Genomic DNA, 7,038 nt, shown 5'->3' with positions numbered 1-7,038 from the left:
GGTTTCTGGATCTTTTCTTGTCTCTTTCTTCTGTGGTTTGTCTATCTTCGCCAGTTCTTTCTTGTAGCAGGGGGTTATACAGGGGTGCAGATTTGCTGCTTTCTCTGTGCTGCCGGGCCATCTTCAAAGCCCAATTCAATTTGACAACGTTGGCCCATGTTTATGCACCGGTTGAACTTCAAAATGCTTAACGGGGTTTCTTGCGGGCCCGGGGTTTCTTGCGGGCCCGTTAGTGAACAGATCTATCTACCGGGTCTCTTTTCGGATTTGCTATACCTGCTTGTGTACAGGAAACACTCACAAATTCTGGACGTCAGATGTTAATCTAATAGCTGTTATGTGTCGCCTGAAAAGAAACCATATTTCAGGCACATGAAATATAGCAATTCCCATATTTGCCAGTAGTTTTTTTTTGGGAACTATTTGCCAGTAGTTTCGTGCCCGTAGATTTTTACAAAATGTAATACTGTCCGTAATCTTTTATTTGGTATAAATTCAGATTCTAACCACAGAGGACAGCGTGAGTACGTACGTAGCACCTATATCCAGCCATGGCACGAAAGAGAGAACACGCGTTCTGTGCATTCGGCCGTCTCCATTTTGTTGCATGTGTTTTCTGTACACGCAGGTCACCATGAAAGAGAGATACAGAGACCTTGTTGGGTGGTGGGAAACCAACTGTACATGTGCGCTTGATGCGCTCCGTCCCTCTCCTTGCCGCGACGCCCCTCCCGGGTCCCGGCCCAATTAACCGCACGACCAGCAGTCAGTCACCTTCTTCCAGTTCCAGTCTCACCAGGACGCAGTGTCGGCAGGACCAGTCTCTCCCGCCATTTATCCGTCGATCGCATGGAAATATCATTATTGCTGCTGCCAGCTGATGTCTGGACTACCAGGAAGAGCCCAGGACAGCGTGGCGCGAGAGCTGCCGATCACCACCACAACCGGCACCCGTCGATCGGGGCCATCGTCCTGCTGTTCTCTCCTTTTGGGGCATACTCGGTGGTTATCTTACTGGCTTAATAGTTAATATGTATATTTATTTTATTTTTAATCTCTCTCATTGTTGCGTTCTATTTTCCAAACAATCTGGAGAGCCATGAGCTATATATGGATATCATTAGTCAGTGAGTCACACACCAACTGTCGTCAGCAATATGGAATATACGAATGTGGATTCTGAAAATTATGGGCCCGAATATTATTGGAAGTAGGGGACACAAACAAAATTTCTAATATTAGTCTTATACTACTAGCGTATTTATTTATACTGAAACTACCGTATTTCTAATATTCAGCAAGTGTATGTGTAAGCGTGTTTGGTTGTAGGCCACTGCCAGCCACACCTAACCTGCGGCGACGGCGACACCGCTGTTGTGGTAGTGAAAATGGCCGCTACACTCTTTGGCGAGAATCTCACCTTTTAAAACTACAGATTCCCGTGGCTGTCTTCGTTGAATCATCAACCAAACACGTACATAGATATTTGTGGCTCGCCAAAACTGTGGCACGGCCCGTTGCGGCGTGGAACAAACCAACCAGGCTCATTGTCAGCAGCGGCTCTGCCTCGGCATCCACTGACCGCGACGACCCTGCTGGAGGCAGCGTCCGCGGCAGTGCTCTGCTTCCACCAAGGCCCAAGCGGCGAGTTCAGCCCAATCCCAGGGTGCTCGGGCCCATGTGGCAACAGTAGACCAGTATAAGTATCAGGATTGAGAGAGAAAGGGGTCCATGAAAGCTGTAAAACCTTAATACGTTTTCTGTTATAGAAGCACTTATCGTTACTGAGCATTTCTTCTTCTTTCCCAAGCATTAGCGCCGTAGTTCCTGCTTACAATTGGTATCAGACGTCGGTGACGATCTGGACTCCGCTTCTCCGCCGCCGCCGCACGAGCACTTCACCAGGCTCCGCCGCGCCCACGGTGCCATGGATCCAAACCTGAAGCTGGTCCTCGACTCCCTCAACCGCCGCTTCGACGAGCAAAATGAGCAGTGGGAGCGCCGCTTCTCCGACCAGGACCACGACAGCGCCGCCCGGGATGCGGCCCTCGACTCCCGCCTTGCCTCCCTGGAGTCCGCCTGCTCCGGTCTGGAGTCCCTTTGTCTCGCCCTCGCCACCGACGATCACGACAGTCGAGTCACGGCGCTGGAGGTGGCGGCTTCGGATCTCGGTACCTGGAGGCCGACGGTGGAGGCTCTGGTGGACGACCTTCGACTCGAGGTCAAGCGCATCTCCACCAACTGGGACTAGCAACTGCCCGACGTGTCTTCTCGGCAGCTCGGGTTTCAGCCCTCCCCTTCGTCGGTGTCGGCGCCGCCTGCTTCCGGATCTCCCGCCGAAGGCCCCATCGGGCACTACTCTACATCGAATACACGGGGTACTGGCTCTGAGGTCGTCTCGACCTGGAACCATATCCCGGCCAACGGTACGACAGCTTCGCCCCACCTTCCAATTTCATCTGCTGTTGGTGTTTCGGTGTCAGATCGCCCGTCGCCAGTCCTCGTTCCTCCTCGTCCTCCGATTTGGCCAATTTCATCCAATTTCTACCCGCCCTATACTTTTCCCCATCCCCAATTTCCCCCAACAGGCCCGCATAATTTTCCCCCTCCGCCCACAGCTTCATCTACTGCCCCACTCCATTTTTCCCTTTCGGTTTCAGCACCCTCCCAATTTTTCCCTTTCAAGCATCAGCTCCGCCAAATCTTCATCAACCTTTCCCTTCTCCATCACTTTACCCTCAATTTTCCCAAACCCACATGAGTCCTACCAATTTTCCATCACCTCATTCAGCTTCGCCACATTTTCCTCCTCCACCTTCTATGTCTCAGATCATCGTCCCTCCTTCGTCTGCTCCACCTGTTTTTCATCCTCCATATACTCTTCCGCCCAATTTTCCTCCCCACAAACCCCCTGATTACCATCACAACCCCTCAGCATCTGGTCGTCTCCCTAAGTTGCCCTTTCCCAAGTTTGATGGTGATAATCCTCGTTTATGGCGTCGTCGCTGTGAGAAGTATTTCGCCATGTATGGTGTCGAGGAATCCTTGTGGATCAGTGTGTCTGAGCATTATCTGGAGGGTCCTGCTGCTTGTTGGTTTCAGTCCATCGAATCCCAACTTCGCAATTCCTCTTGGTCCACATTCTGTCAGCTGTTGCACGATCGCTTTGATCGTGACCAACATGAACTCTTGATTCGTCAGTTGTTCTCCATCCGACAGCAGTCCAATGTCTCTGATTATGTTAAACGTTTCACTGAGTTGGTCGATCAGTTGTCTGCATATTCCAATTCCACCAACCTCGTGTATTACACTATGCGTTTCATTGATGGGCTCTTTCCTGACATCAAAGCTGTCGTGTTGGTTCAACGTCCCAAAAACCTCGATACTGCTTGTGTTCTGGCCTTGCTGCAGGAAGAAGCTGGGGCTTCCGGTACCATCAGGCATGGCCGTGCTGGTGATTGGAATTCTGCTTCCAAGTTTCAACAGCCTCCCAAGACGGCCTTGCCCTTGCCTTTGCCGCCTCGGGCCGAGAAGCCAGCTATGAAGCCCGGCATTGCCGCGTCTGCGCAGGCTCCTTCTGCTTCTAATGCCGATCCCAAGCTCCAGGTAGTCAAGGCATATCGTCGTGCACTGGGCCTTTGTTACAAATGTGGCGCCAAGTGGAGTAAGGATCACACATGTCCTCCTGAGGTGCTGCTGGCAGTAGAAGCCTTGTGGGATTCGTTTGATGCTTCTGAAGATTGTCACTCCACATCTGCTGAAGAACCTGTAGCAGACCAGTTGTGTTGTGTGGCCATATCAAAGGCAGCTGCTCTGGGTTCCAGTGCTTCTCGTACTATCAGATTTTCTGGAACAGTGGCTGGCATCCCTGCGTTGATTCTTGTCGATTTAGGAAGTTCAACTTCCTTTGTCAGTGAGTCTTTGGCCTCTCAGTTGTCCACAGCTCAGCTACTTCAGCAGCCGACCCAAGTGCAAGTTGCTGGTGGAGGTTTCCTTAGGAGTTCAGGAGTTCTCAGTCAGGTGCCATGGACCATTGATCAGTGCACTTTTTCATCTGATTTTTGGATTCTTCCACTCTCAGCTTTTGATGCTATTGTGGGCATGGATTGGTTATATGCCTTCAGTCCCATGCAAGTCCACTGGCTCCAAAAATGGTTGTTCATTCCTTATCATGGCAACTCCGTATTGCTGCAGGGCATCGATGAGGAGCCTCCCTGCCCTTTACTGCTGCAACTCTACAACCTGTCAGCCTCGTCCAGTGAAGTATCTTCTCAGCAGTTGTTGCCACCAGAAATTCAAGCCTTGATTGATGCATTCCCTGATTTGTTTACTCCACCTGTGGAGCTGCCACCTTCTAGGGCATGCAATCATTCTATTCCTTTGCTGCCCGGGGCCACTCCAATCTTCATTCGGCCCTATCGTTATCCACCGGGCCTGAAGGATGAGATAGAGCGCCAAGTCAATGACATGCTCTCCCAAGGCATTATTCAGCCCAGCACTAGTGCATTTTCATCGCCAGTGCTCCTTGTCAAGAAAAAAGATGGATCCTACCGGTTTTGCGTCGATTTCCGCCATCTCAATGCTCTTACAGCTAAGTCCAAATTTCATGTTCCAGTTTTTGATGAGCTGATGGACGAGCTTGCCCAGGCCAGCTGGTTTACTAATTTGGACCTCCATGCCGGGTTTCATCAAATCCTGCTCGAAGCCAGTGAAGAGCACAAGACTACCTTCCAAACGCATCTGGGTCAGTATGAGTTCAGGGTGATGGCCTTTGGCTTGACTGGTGCTCCAGGAACATTTCAAGGCGCCATGAATGCCACCTTGGCTCCAGGGCTCCGTCGCTTTGTGATTGTCTTTTTCGATGATATATTGATATACAGTCGCACCTTTGAAGAGCATGTGCAACATGTTGCAGCGGTGTTTCAGTGGCTGGCAGATGACCAATGGAAGCTTAAACTCTCCAAGTGTAAGTTTGCTCAATGTTTAGTGTCATATTTGGGCCATGTCATCAGCAGTGCTGGTTTGGCAATAGACCCGGCCAAGGTCTAGGCAATTCACGACTGGCCTACTCCAACTACAGTTCATGCTCTTCGTGGATTCCTCGGACTTGTTGGGTACTATAGGAAGTTTGTGCGCCATTTCGGTGTCATTGCCAAGCCTCTGAATGACTTGTTGAAGAAAGATAATATGTTTGTCTGGACTTCTATGCATGATTCAGCTTTCAGTTCACTCAAGGCAGCACTGTCCTCAGCTCCGGTCTTGGCTCTCCCAGACTTCTCCCTGTCGTTTGAGGTTGAGACCGATGCCTCTAGCTATGGAGTTGGCGCTGTCCTGCAACAACATGGCCACCCCTTAGCCTATATCAGTAAGGCTTTAGGGCCTCGCAATCAGGGTCTCTCCGTCTACGAGAAGGAGTACTTGGCCATTCTTATGGCGGTGGACACTTGGCGCCATTACCTGTTGAACTCAGAGTTTGTGACCCACACGGACCAGAAAAGCCTTGTGCATCTCAATGAGCAGCGGCTTCACACGCCTTGGCAGCAAAAGGTGTTCACCCGCTTGCTTGGCCTCCGCTATCGCATCGTCTATCGCCGTGGTGAAGATAATGTTGTCGCTGATGCCTTGTCCCACCGCCCTCCTTCTGAACATCTATTGGTTGTGTCTTCTCCTGTACATGACTGGAAGTCGTCCTTACAGGACTGGTACCGGCAAGATCCTGAGGCCACTAGTCTGTTAACTCAGCTTTCCGTGGACCCTGCAGCTAAGCCTCCCTTCAGCTTGCGTCAAGGGCTTATCATGTACAAGGACAGAGTTTGGTTGGGTTCGTCTACTGATCTTTAGTCCCATGTGCTCTCAGCTCTTCATGACAGTGCTATCGGAGGGCATTCGGGTGCTCCTGCCACACTGGCTAGAGTCCGCCAACTCTTCTATTGGCCTGGTATGAGTGCTGTCGTCCTTAAATATGTGCAGTCTTGCTCTGTTTGTGCTCAGGCTAAACCGGACCGCAGCAGCTATCCCGATCTCCTCCAACCCCTGTCGATTCCCAAATCTTCTTAGGAAGTCATCTCTATGGATGTCGTCAAAGGGCTACCTCTCTCCGGGTTTGCCAATGTTATCATGGTGGTCGTGGACAAGTTTTCCAGGTTTGCTCACTTTGTGGCTTTGCGCCATCCGATTTCGGCTGCCTCTGTTGCGAGAGCATTTCTGGATCATATTTACAAGTTGCATGGGTTGCCATTGGCTATCATCTCTGATCGTGATCGGCTGTTTACTAGCAAGTTCTGGCAGTTACTTTTCAAGTTGGCCGGCACTTACCTCCGCATGAGCTCTGCCTACCATCCACAGACGGACGGGCAGACCGAACGTGTTAATCAGTGTATGGAGACGTATCTTCGATGCTTCGTTCACGCCTGCCCTCACCAGTGGTCGCAGTGGCTTACCCTCACCGAATATTGGTACAATACATCTACTCACTCGGCTCTGGGACGCTCACCCTTTGAAGTGTTGTATGGTTGTCAACCAAGGCATTTGGGCTTGAACATCTCATCTGCTGCTCCTGTCCCTGATCTTCAGCAGTGGCTTGCTGATCGGGACCTGATGCAACGTCTTGTCCGCCAGCACCTGGAGCGTGCTCAACTTCGCATGAAGAAATAGGCGGATAAGCATCGTTCCGAGCGCTCTTTCAATGTGGGTGATTGGGTTTTCTTGAAGCTCCAGCCGTATGTGCAGTCCTCAGTGGCGGCTCGGTCAAACAACAAGCTCTCGTTCAAGTTCTTTGGGCCCTTCCGCATTCTGAAGCGAATTGGTGCCGTAGCCTATCTCCTGGATCTTCCAGCAGCCACGACAGTGCATCCCGTTTTTCACGTGTCGCTGCTCAAGAGCTCTCCAGGTTCGTAGTCTGTTAGTTCTTCTTTGCCGTCTGAACTGGTTGCATTTCAGGTTCCCGAGCGCTTCTTGCAATGGCGCTGGTCCACTGGTGCTCACCCTGTTCATCAAGTTCTAGTCAAATGGTCTCATATGCCAGCGTCGCTGTCCACT

Source organism: Miscanthus floridulus, chromosome 18 (genome assembly GCF_019320115.1).
Source record: "Miscanthus floridulus cultivar M001 chromosome 18, ASM1932011v1, whole genome shotgun sequence".
Taxonomy (NCBI): domain Eukaryota; kingdom Viridiplantae; phylum Streptophyta; class Magnoliopsida; order Poales; family Poaceae; genus Miscanthus; species Miscanthus floridulus.
The sequence above is the reverse complement of the archived record's forward strand: the minus strand, read 5'-3'. Positions refer to the sequence as shown.